Source organism: Macrobrachium nipponense, chromosome 11 (genome assembly GCF_015104395.2).
Source record: "Macrobrachium nipponense isolate FS-2020 chromosome 11, ASM1510439v2, whole genome shotgun sequence".
NCBI lineage: Eukaryota > Metazoa > Arthropoda > Malacostraca > Decapoda > Palaemonidae > Macrobrachium > Macrobrachium nipponense.
In genome coordinates this window covers 85,410,621-85,423,694 of record NC_061087.1, presented here as the reverse complement: position 1 = coordinate 85,423,694, position 13,074 = coordinate 85,410,621, and the positions used below count along the sequence as shown (strand labels likewise).

The following is a 13,074-nucleotide window of genomic DNA, read 5'->3' as shown; positions in this document are numbered from 1 at the left end:
GTGAGGATTATAGTTGGTTAAAATACAAAGTAACAACTGCTTATTTTTCCAATGTGCTTTGCATTCATTAGGAAAGTGTTCTTCGTTGGGCTTCATCCGCGCTTCACCGGTTAAAGTTCGAACGTTACAATGTATCGTTTTCTTCCTCTTCTTCTTCTTCCCTGTGACTTTTAGACAGATTACAGTCGTCCTGACAGTGTTGTAGACGATGAAGTTCATGAGTGGAAGAGGAACTTGAATACTGGTCTCAACTGTTTATTTGTTTTTTATTATTTTATTATTACTCTTATAAATATGCTAGCTTTAGTCCTGTTTTATTATTATTTTCTTGTCTCTGTTTTTTTCCTTTATCTATTTAATTACATATAAATAATTTTATCTGTTTTATATCATATAGAAGATAAGCACACAATCGTGGTGAATACACTTCTGCTACACTTACACGTTCATGCGCTTCCATGAAGATATCAGAGAATCGAAAACCCCGCCACTACTGAACTCTCCCCCACCTTTGCCTGAGTACACATCTGTAAGCTGGCCTCACTGGTTAATGATCAGACTCGTATTTTTATGATGATAATAACAATATCTGTTATTTCAGCTCAGGGTCATATGCAAGGATAAACACGGTAGAAACAAAACAGTATACAAAATTAAGGTACAGGGGATAGGAGGTTATAATAAAAAATCGGCTGCAGCCAAACAATTGCTTGGTGGAACTGTAAAGATGGTAATAATACTAATAGCAATACAAATAATAATACCATGTTACTAAATACCGTTAGGGACAAAATCCAGATGCGTTTTGGTAAAATGAAGAACGAAAAGCAATTCTCAATAATAATGTTTAAAATAATAGATTCTGGAGAAAAAATGTTTTTGCACTGAAGGAAACTCAAGCAAGTCTTCTCTTGTATCTTTGTCCAGTTGAAAGGTGACCAACCACTCCTTCATTCCTAAACAATGTCTTGAATACAGAGGGTCCACGGTTACTCAAAAGGGTCTTTTCCTATAAATATCAGCTGTTGCTCTTTCTTTCTCTCTTCCATTACAAAAACGAGTCTGCATTGTCTTGTCCATACTACTGAATTGTCGGCTTACCCCAACGATGTCAAAAAGATCCCCGATAATGTCTAGGAAGCCTCACTCTGGAATAGGAAATAAGGACCTCCCAAAGTCATTGTCAAGTACAGTGACGTAAAAAGTGACATTTCAGAGGAGTGAGGATTTTGCTGAGGTACACAGGAAGCTGCAAGTACATACATGTGGTTCTTCTTGCGGGTTTTGTCGAGTTATACACAGGGATGATGGGTATTGCAATGAATGATGACTCGATCAAGAATACAGAGGAATTTTTAATGACATTGGAGTTAAGGCGATGAGTGGCAGTTGTCTTTTTACATAGTAGTGCATTTTTCTACCTTAATCTGTTGAACATACTGTGTAAAGAAGTACAGTTACCGAGGAAACATTGAAGCACTTACAGCGACATATATCAATAGCATTTTGTAGTGCTGTCACACTCCTCACTCTCTCTCTTTCTCTCGCTCTCTCTTACACACACACACACACACTAGGTGTAAAAAGGTAACTAAATTTGGCTTCTCGGATTTCCCTGCGATTCTCCGCCAGTCGTCTCAGACACACACCACTGTTTAACTCCATATTTGTCCCTCCATGCCTTTGTTAAAAATCCAGTACATGCAGACTTCAGAATGTTCTCCTTCCTTCTTTTCCAGGGTATGTCGACTTGTAGAACATGGAATGTTCTAAAAAATATCACGAACTTTTATTTGTAATAGGCTTCTCTCTCCATCATACACTGTTCAGAGAACAAGAATGAAAATTTAATTGAAGAAAAAGCCCTAAATGTCTCAGAATCCTGTGGTGAGAAACCTCTCAGTACTACTTAATCCTAGATGTATCAATACTTGAGGTTTTTCGAGGTTTTCATGCTTTCGTGCTTTTACAAAGATGAAGACGCCCTTTAAAAAAAGCTCTGGGTATTACGTTGTTATTGATAATGAAGCAATACCACATTGTTGAGCATTTTAGACCTAACCATCTTCCTCAAGTAGGTTAGGCTCACATTCTCCCTCCTTTAAAGTAACTTTGGATTACTGTCTGAAGAAAAGGCTTAATTTGACCTTAGTTACTTTTTTTGTTCTATATGCCTATTTCAAAGTAATCATTTATGTATATTAATTGCTCTCCCTTCTAAAAAATGCCAGCCTTTTTATATTTCAATTATACAGACATTTCAGTTTGCAAATGAAGATTAAAAATCATTTGTTAACAATGGCTATAATTGATAATAAATTCAAAATGTTTTGTGGTAATTTTGTACAATATTTTTTTAAGATTATCAACATATTCTGTAAGATTTAGATAAGGTTTCTCATTATGAATTAGACTGTAGTTCAGATGTTGTACCTCAATGTATTTTTTGCCATTGCAGTACCATATATATATATATATATATATCTCTATATATATATATATAATATAATATATATATATTACATGTGTGTGTGTATTTAAATAACGCATCAGTGTACGGAAGTGTACATCATATATGCAGTGTCTACTAGAGACAGCACATAAGTCTGGATTCAATACGTAGTACAGCTCTGCAGTGCAAACCTTGTAAGCAACGATCGGTCGAAGATACGTCTAGCTATGACTCGGAAAACATCAACTTCCTGTAGTACTACGTGGCGCTTAACCTTCGGAGAAACATCACAGAATCTACTTCGTTTTACATGGTACGCATCGGTTGTTAGTGGGAAGCTCGCTTGTGTTTGCCTAGTTAATTATTATAATATATAGATATATATTATCTATATATATAATATATATATATAATATATATATATATATATATGTGTGTGTGTGTGTGTGTGTGTGTGTGTGTGTGTGTGTGTATGTATGCTTAATAATACCCTAAAAACATACTACACTGAAGCAGGAAAATGTCCACGTAATTGAGAAAAAGAAATACGCATTAAAAGGATTAGATATGCGTTGGATTTTTGCGAAAATCTTACCAAAGTTGGACCTCGAGATTAATCAGAGTTTGAGAGAGATCGGATTCTCCATATGGGTCATTTCGGGGGAGAGGGAGGGAGGAGGGGGGAATCTGTACCTACAGGACCTATAGCAATCAGGGAAAAATGTTTTTACCACAACATAAGCGAACTGTCAACAAGGAAGACCGGAGAAGCTAGGGAATTCCAGGGCTTTGCGTGACACGGGTTGCTGGGGAGGTTAGTGGAAGCTACACTGAAAAAAAAAAAAAAAAAAAAAAAAGTGGGAAATCCAGGAATTGTGATTTTATAAGGATGAAATACAGTAACGTATCGCAGAAAAATCTCGCCTGAAACGCACTACATAAAGAATATCCATTCCTATGTTTCTTAATGAATCGATTTTATTTATTTATTTATTTATTTATTTATTTATTTATTTAATTGTTATCTTATTTTTTAAAGGGTCACTTTTCCATTGAATAACAAGTTAGAGATTCGACAACAGATTCTTTTTAATCCCATCCAAATTTAGGTCCTGAAAATTTTTTGACCATGGGATGTTCACATGGAAAATTATATAAGACAAGTAATTGATTATTTACATTATTTGCGTGTAAATAGTTACGCATGAAAAACAAATAATCAAGTAAAAAAGGCGCCGAAGAAGCAATCGAGTTTTCTGTACAACTTACAATGCTGTATAAAACCATTAACTTTGACTGATCATTCACCGGTGGCTCTTCAGTCTCTCACCAGATCCGATAGAATGAGGGTGCGTCCCATCTTGGTCGCATGCCCCGGAAAGCGCTGCCAGATGCACGATTCATGACTAATTTTAACCTTAAAAGGAAATAAAAACTGCTGAGGTAAGAGTGCTGCAATTTGGTATGTTTGATGATTGGAGGGTGGATGACCAATGAACCAAATTGTGACCCTTTAGTCTTAGTAGTTTTTAAGATCTGAGGGCGGACAGAAAAAGTGAGGACGGACAGACAAAGCCATCTCAGTAGTTTTATTTTACAGACGACTAAAAATCGTTTTGAAGATATTTTGAATCTTCAAAAAAAAAAAAAAAAAAAAAAAAAAAAGTTTTTGAGCTTAGTGTGGCAGGCAACTATTGTGTTTTTTCAAGACTAGAAGATGCGTTTTAAAAGTTTTTTATTACTTGTAAACCAAGTATACTACACACATTGTTTTCTTCTTTACACAAGTGCTTGTTTGTAAGTGTTTTGCGTCCGTCCATAAATAAAGACAAAGGAAATAAAAACGTAGATGATATACGAAATAAATGCTTAAAATTTCTAGCATTCAAGCACACTAGTTGTGCAGCGGCAAAGATATTCGTAAATGTCAAATACTCATCAATTTTGTAAAAGATATTCAATGAAGAAGCTATAGCCCGTGTAAGCATATCCTAGGAAAAGCAATTCCTCATAAAATATGGTGCAGTAAGGGATAGATAGTCCAGAGAAACTAGTCTGTGTGAGAACTATCCCCAACGAAAAAAAGGCTACTCCGTATGAAGTTTATGAAAGGAAAAAGCAAGTCCATTACAATAATAATAATAATAATAATAATAATAATAATAATAATATAATAATAATAATAATCATTATTATTATTACATAGAAAAACTAGCCATTGTGAAAAAGATAAAAAAAAAAAGATGCTATTCATGCTGGCTCATACGAATGACATCCATCCGATAAAAAGGTGGTGAATTATAAGCCGCCAGTCGCCGGCCTCCCCCACACCGGCCCGCAACCCACCATCCAAAAATAAATACATGAAAGGGTATAATGTAAAAAGTGTTTGTTGGAGGGAAAAATAATTTAAGAAAGTCTACATGAAAAATACCACGGAAATGTAATTTCTCATATGGGGAGTATCTCGGGACAAATTAATCCATCATAAACAAAACAAAAAACATGAAAGGGTATAACGTAAAAAGTGTTTGTTGTGGGGAAAAAATCGTTTAAGAAAGTACATGAAAAATACCCCGGAAATGTAATTTTTCATATGGGGAGTATCTCGGGACAAATTAAATCCATCAAAAAAAAAAAAAAAAAAAAAACATGAAAGGGTACTATAACGTAAAAAGTGTTTGTTGGAAAAAAAAAATAATCTAAAAAAAGTCTACAGGAAAAATACCGCTGAAATGTAATTTTTCATATGGGGAGTATCTCGGGACAAATTAATCCATAAAGAAAACATGAAAGGGTATAACGTAAAAAGCGTTTGTTTTGGGGGGAGGGGAATAATTTAAGAAAGTCTACATGAAAAACACCGCTGAAATGTAATTTTTCATATGGGGAGTATCTCGAGACAAATTACTCCATAAAAAATAAATAAATAAAATAAAATAAAATAAAATAAACAGAAACGAAGCGAGTAGACAAGAAGGCCGTTGTTGACCACCGGAAAGCACAATCGGTAGGATGTTATTCCATGTCGCTATGGAGCTTATCTTAGCCATGACTCAGCGAACCACCTTCGAGTAGAGGAGATGACAGGACTCCCATGAGCGTCGTTTTCTCCAGTGAATTACTCAGCTTTTTAATCTAAAACAAAGGAACTTGGAGTGTTTTCGTTTTCTCTTACTACGGTCGCGAAAAGTTTAGTCAAGTTTTTATTGTTTACTTGGGTTAGTTGTATGATACTCTACCCATGAATTATTTTTCATTTTTATGTACGATAGCTTTTATGAGTGTTTGAGCTCAAGTTCAGCTGTTTCACGAATCATTATATACAAGGTCCAAAGTTTCTTTGGATCTTGGTTATGTGGAGACTCGTTCGTTTACGTCGGCCGTGGCGGGGCCATCCAAAACCATTGTGTTTTGTGATTTACCGCCTCTCTCGTTGCTTGAGATTAAGCTGGCCTTGTGCCAGCACGGCCTCTTGCTCATAGAGCAGCCCGTATGCGCCTCTCGCTATAACTGACGGGGCCGTCTTTTCAGACTCAGAGTCACGTGGTGGGCCACCTGGCCGTTTTCGCGCCAAAAGGCCCAGATTTGAATCACCCATGCAATCGTTAATTTAGGGGAGTTAGACCCATATAATTTGATTAAGAAAAATAAGTATTGATATAAAGTTATATAGAATATGCTGCTTAGTTGTCATTTGATTTTTTTCGACAATCAACCAGTATTCTTTACATACTATTGTATGAATTTGTATTTTTCTCAGTCAAAATATATGGGTCTCAATACTTTTCTCTATTGATGATTTTCTGGCAGTGTCAAATTATACCCCAGACAAGTGGGCCAGGGAGCGGTGGTGATTGCGTCATACTACGGTACTCTATTAATTACCGTTCGTATTATTGGGTGTTCCATGGCCGGTCAAACACGAGACTTTTTTTTGTTTCCTGTGGGGTTTTGACTGCTTATGGATGGCAAGGATTTGGATAATATTATTATTGTAACGAAACCAAAACGTTGTTACGGTAATATCACGAATGTGATTTTTTTTCAACTCTAATTTTCGTATCGATCAGTTTTATCAAGAAGTCGAAGTGCTGACAATCGATGAGGGAGGAGTGGAAGATTACATATTGATAGATAAGCTTACCAAGAATTTAATTGCATGCTTATCTGTTGCAAATGCACTTTTCCAGCAACTAAGATTACGCCAAATCATATCTGATAACGGGTCATCGTACGAGCAAGATAAGGGTATAAAAATGTCAACCTCTACACCCCTCACCTTCCCCCCCCCCTCCCCCGCGTACTCTCTCTGACAAACAGTTTTTTTTTCTGGTATTCTGTATTTGCTGCAAATGAACCTGTCACGTGATTCCAATATCTTATCCTGTTTATGTTCCTCTGAGCCACAGTTGACGTGTGATAATGATAATCTCCATTTTTTCAGGAAAAGGCAATTAAGCCATATCTCTTTTCCTTCTATCATAGGGCTATATAATAATCCATAATGTTGCTGGTTATGGGCTTCAAAATCAAAGGACAAGAGAGAGAGAGAGAGAAAAGCCATGTGGAGGAAAATGAGAGGAGCGCCAAGAAAAGAGGTGAAAGAGAGGGGACCAAGGATAGATGAGAGAGAAAACACTGCCAAGGAAAGAGGGGAAAGAGAGGAGGGACAAGAAAAGAGGGGAAAGAGAGGATGGGCAAGAAAAGAGGGGAAAGAGAGGAGGGACAAGAAAAGAGGGGAAAGAGAAGGGACTAAGGAGAGAGGAGAAAGAGAAGGGGATAAGGAAGAGGAAAAAGAGAGGGGAGCCAAACCCACAGGAAAGAAGAGAGGTGACTAAGAAAAGAGGAAAGAGAGAAGGCCAAGAAGAGAGAGAGAGAGAGAGAGAGAGAGAGAGAATGGGCTAGCAAAGCAAAGAGGAGGATGGGAGGGGCCTGGGAAAAGGAATGAAGGGAAGTAGTTAAGAAAATAGGATGGATGGGAGCTAGGGAAAGAGTAAGGAAAGATGAGAAGGGGAGGGTCCAAGGAGAGTGGAATAGGGAAGGGAATGATGACAAGAGTGAATGGAAATAGGTGGGAGGGGAGAGGAAGGATATGGAAGGAGTAGTAAAGGGGGAGAGGAGCAAGGAAAGTGGAAGGTAGAGGGTAAATAAAGAGATGGAGAAGAGAGCCAAGGAAAAACAGAAAGGGTGTGGTCAAGTATTGGGAAGTTGGGAGGGAGTCAAGAAAAGAGAGGGTTCCGGGGTAGAGGATGAAGAAAAAAAAAAAAAGAGGGATGGGGAGATGGAAGGGAGCGTAGAATAGGGGAAGGGTAAGCAAAGGGTGGAAGGAGCGGGGTAAAGCAAGAGGAGGAGGAAAGGGAGACAAGGCAAAGGAAGGGTGAGGTGTGAAGAGGAAGGGAAAGGCAAGGGAAAAGTATATATATATATATATATATATATATATATATTTTTTATTATATATATATATATATATATATATATATATATATATATATATATATATATATATATATGTATACTACTACTTTCACAAGTTCTTTAACCGTGGATGCTTAAAGGGACGGAATATTTAAGGTTGAATCAGAAATAAGTAACTTAATTACATTCTTTTATGCGTTATCTATCAAATAGCTCCTTTTTTAGTCTTTCTGCAGGCACTTAAGAATTATAACCTATTTGATGCACAAATCCCTCAAACTGATAATAAAAATAACAAATTAACCTTTAGTACCAGGAACAAACGAACAACTTAAGTTACTGCTTTTCATGATAATTTTAAAAGGTCTTATTACGCAGAATTGTCGTATAGAAATTCTGATGAAATCCTCGTTTATTCGACAGCAAGTATAGTTTTACAATAATACGTAGCAAAAATAAAAGAATGGGCGATAAAGGAAAACGACGAAAACTAATATATTTATATATATATATATATATATATATATATATATATATATATATATATATATATTAGTTTTCGTCGTTTCTTTTTATCGCCAATTCTTTTATTTTTGCTACGTATTATTACGTATATATATATATATATATATATATATATATATATATATATATATATATATATATATATATATATATATATATAATATATATATATATGTATATGTATATATATATATATATATATATATATATATATTGTGTGAAAAGTCCAAAAGTAAGGTATACAACACCACGAGTTTTTTTTTTCTTTCTTTCTTTCAACTGCCACATGCATACTAGGTATAGATCACGTGGAACTTATTATGGTTCCGGATCACTCGTTATCAGCAGAGCAAAATAACTCATTTGTTGGGTAACTATTCTTTTCGTTTGATATATTTTCAGATTTCATGCGCATGGTTTAAAATATGGAAAGGGTTGGAAATATCGCACAAAGAAAAAGGAGGTGCCGTGAGGAGAGAATGAATAACGGAAAGGTTTGTTTTGTAAACAATGAAACATATTGTATTCGGCACAAGCATGATAAAATAGTTTACATGTGGGGCTACGTTTCATTCTAACACAAGCGGCTTTTCCCAAGTCCTCAATATTTACTTTATGTATCTCATTGGTCGGAGAAGTCCATCATGTTTAAAGAAAAAGTATTTGTACTTTCATTAGTTTACATTTAGCGCTTTGCTGACATGCCACCTAGTGGTACTTTAGAGAGGCAATTCAGCATTGCCAAAGCATGAAAATTAAATGGCGTTGAATTCAAAACATAAACAAAGGTGTTTTGGGGCTATGTCATTAAAAAATGACTGACATTTTACTACACCTAAAAGCTTAAGATTAGTAGTGATTTCGATAATGGGTAATTTATGGGTTCTATTGAATATTTAAGAATACGAAAACCCATGTTTATCAATCACCGGGAGAAAGGGAGGAGTTGGTAACATTGTAGAGAGCAATATCTTGGTACTGCGACGCCTCAAAACAGCTGAGAGAACAAACAAAATATTACCGGCCACCTCTGAGCTCCCACAGTTAATAAATGCAGCACGTAACAGTAAGTGAATGAACGGTCGTTACTCACAGATTGGTCGTACGGCGTGAAATAGTGGGTCATTCGCGTGGAATAAGGTTTCAGGAGGGAAATGCTTAAGAAAGGAAAGTTATCTTAACCTTCCAAGTCTAGGGGGGGAGGGAGGACAAATGTTTACCACAGGCCTTCCCTTTCTACGTGATAAATGCATTTGTGAAGACACACTTACTAATGTGCCACACATAGCTCCCCATTGTCCTGTTGTGGAATACTCGTTTTCAGTTCTGTCACTGAATATATTTGCGAGCTCCATTTTGACTTTGGACGTGAATTCGACATGTACCTAGGTAGCTTAGATCCTACCAGCATCTGAAAGCAGCCTAACCTGCTGTGCTGCACTCCCAGTTAAGTATCGTTGTTTATTTTGCAAATTTTGCCGGGCTAGGATACTTAAGACAGTTTAGGACCGTTTTTTATTGGATTTTGAAAGTTTCAAGGCTAACACATACTACCTAGTAGTAGGTAGTCTGTTGGATATTTGAGAAACCGTAAGGTATTTCAATGGGGTTCTAGATAAGTGACATTCTTCTGAAGTACATAGCCCACCTTGAAATGCCCTCTAATGTTTGTTTTTTTCTGTGTTTAAAATGCTCAAGTTGACAATGATAGAGATTCCATGGGACATTTTGTGTCAAGTCGGGTTGTTGATTTTAACAATTTTGTTGTAAATTCTTTCCCTAGTTACCTAACTCAACTTATTCCCCTCTCATGCCCAACAATAATTGCGTCTCCAGGTCGGGACCAAGACCTTATAGAGGAGTAAATTGATAATAATAATATAGCCTACTGTGTAAAGATACGTGCTAAGCAAGGGTTCTACGTCATTGCTGGGTCCAGGGTTTTGCCTTCACAGACCTCTTGCTTAACACACTAAACAGCCATAGAATAAAATACAAGGATGCAAACATGGTGGGGAGTGGGTAAACACTTGATTTAACTTGAAGAATGAAAAAGACTGAGATACAACCTAACCTAACCTAAGGTGCATGGTTCATATCTGACCAAGGGGAAAACCAAACCTTACTTAGATTGCAGTGAAAGGTATTTCTGTGGTATATTGAAGGCTATCTCCTTTGTTTTAATATCAGCAGATTGTGAAGTATTACAAACTACGAGTATTTTCCACAGTTCCATATGGAAATTAATAGATGTGCAAAGGTAAATGAGTTAACAATAGCATTTCCATCAGAAATTTCTCCTTAAATGTTTCAGATTTTAAAAGCAATGGAAACCATATTACACTGATAATTTCAGTTACCTGTAAGTCATGAAATTTCACTTGTGGAATTTCATGTTAAACTATTTACTCTGCTGTAACCCAGAATAACATTGCGCAGCAAATTCAAGATTTCTAAAATTCTATAACAGCAAAACTCCCCAGCAGACAAAACATAAGGAATTGTATCGATAATTAACAAAAAAGTTTTGGCATTAGTTGGTGGTATTGTTTTCACAGAAAATAGAAAGATGAAGTGCAATGCGAAAAGTGCTCCATAAAAAGTATGGCACCCTTGTAAATAAACAGGAGGTATAATTTCATCATCTTAAAGATATCTTGGTAAACATACATTTATGCAGTTACTAAAGGTATAACAGAACTTGGTACAGAAATGCCTTCAAAATTTTTGAGGAGAAAGTCTGAAGGCTATAGCTTGATCTCACTGTGAAACACTCAGCTATCTCACCGAGATCCGCTCAGGTTCTTTATTGTAATAAACAAAAAGGATTCAACACCAACAGTTGAAACTCAGGATAGGAATATAGAAAGAAACTCAAACAGAACAGAAGTTTATTTACAGGCTTATTAACAAAGATAAATGCAGAATGGTTTCTCCTATTTACATAAAGTTGAATCTGACAATAAGTAAAATGGGGTAAACAGTGCGGTAATGAAATACTTGCTGGCCAGTTTTGCAGCTGTCGAAATTGGCACTCAAAGCGAGGGCTTCTCAAAAGGGGACTGTTAAAACTTCAGACGGCTTTTTGACTCCGTACTGCAGGAAGAAATGTCGCAGTCTTGAAACTTTAAGGGCGGGTTACTCTTCAGAACTGCTTGTAGGACGGTTCTTTGAAAGGGGTTGCTCAACGTTGAGATATCTCTCTCTCTCTCTTCTCTCTCTGAAAAGGGCGGAGCCTACCAGCGAACGTCATCATCTCCTGACAGGAACTTTTTAGAAGGATCTGAGTACTCTTGAACAACCATGAGAACAGACGTTTCCAACACATGCGGGCGTGCCTCCTTGCTGAAGAAGGTACATTTTCCTTTCCTTATATGTTACTTCGCTATAGAGCGATTACCATAACACGATCCCCCCCCAAAAAGAAAAATAAATCGAATGATTTTATTTTTTTTTAAAGAAACAAGAATCACATAGCAGGGGAACAATTCTGCATAAAGCTTTAACTCAGTTAAACAGGCAAACTTCATAATTCATTCACCCAACCGTGCAAACACAGAAAACGGTCATCAGGCTACTCATTCTGAAAAATCTCCAGAGGCTATCAGCTATAACATTATCCTTTCTCCTTAATTTTTCCTTTATTAACTCTGATTAAAAACTTGGAAATTCTTAAGCACCCCTTGCATTTTTCTCAAAACTAATTTCTCTCTGTGACACAGTTACTACGGGTATGGGCGATGGGCACGGCTCGGGGTGTTCGTTATAATTCTTAAGCAAGTTTACTTGCACCCACTTTGCTCTACACTTACCCATATCGATTGAATAATTTAGATCCCCTCTTTTCCGAAATTGAAAAAATACTTTCGAACTTATAAGATAAGGCGGGACCTTCTTTCTGGACTAATACTTAAACTTTCTTTCTCGCACATAAACTTTTCTCTTTCGCTCAAAGATCATGTTCCCCTTTAGTTTCTCCTTGACTCCGACTGTTGTTCGCCTTCGCTAGTTGCCAAGCAGCATCTCTTAGATTGTTTTTATAATACTCTAAATTAGTTACGTAGTCCTCTCTACCTTCTCTAAGCATTAAATTACATTTTTATTGTAGTGTCTTACCGAACAATTATAGAGCCGTGATTTCCACGAGCGGCAGGATACTAAATTCAAATTTAGCGCGTCGGCGTCGCCAACACTGGTGGTGATGATGTCATCTCCCTCCACTCGCGGGAGAACCAGGTACAACTGCCCAGGTGAATCCAATTCTTTTCCTGCCGGCGTCCGGTGAACATCGGTGGTCAGTGCGGTTGGATGACTTTGCTTCGCTTTTTTTCTTGTGGAATTGATCTTCGGAATTGGTGAAGTACTCTTTTTTGGCGTTGTTGTTATTTTGCTTTTTATTTAGGCGTTGCCATGTCGGATTCTAGTCCGTCGGGAGTTAGGTTTTGCATCTCAGGATGTAAAACTAGATTATCCAAGTTAGAATATGATTCTCACACTAAATGTGTTAAGTGTAGGGGACAGGTTTGTTCAGCAGATCGAACATGTAACGAGTGTAGTGATTGGACTGATTCTCAATGGAAGTTTTTTAGTTCATACTCGGAGAAATTAGCTAAAGACAGAATTAGAAAAGCAGCGCTTAGGGAAAGTAGACTTAGCTCTGCTTCGTCTTGCGATGC

General features: G+C 36.7%; 1 protein-coding gene across 4 annotated transcripts in view; it reads left to right on the top strand.

The window, feature by feature from the left end:
* Window positions 1-13,074, top strand: part of LOC135206812 (terminal uridylyltransferase 7-like) — a 294,251-nt gene that overhangs the window by 919 nt on the left and 280,258 nt on the right. The window contains exon 1 of one of the 4 annotated variants that reach the window (XM_064238303.1): window positions 8,686-9,464. The exons of 1 other annotated variant lie outside the window; for it this stretch is intronic. The gene's annotated coding sequence lies outside the window, so the exon portion shown is untranslated. Of the gene's footprint in view, window positions 1-8,685; window positions 9,465-9,519; window positions 9,845-13,074 lie in introns of those variants that run through there. 2 more of the 4 variants (XM_064238320.1, XM_064238315.1) reach the window with 2 other exon arrangements.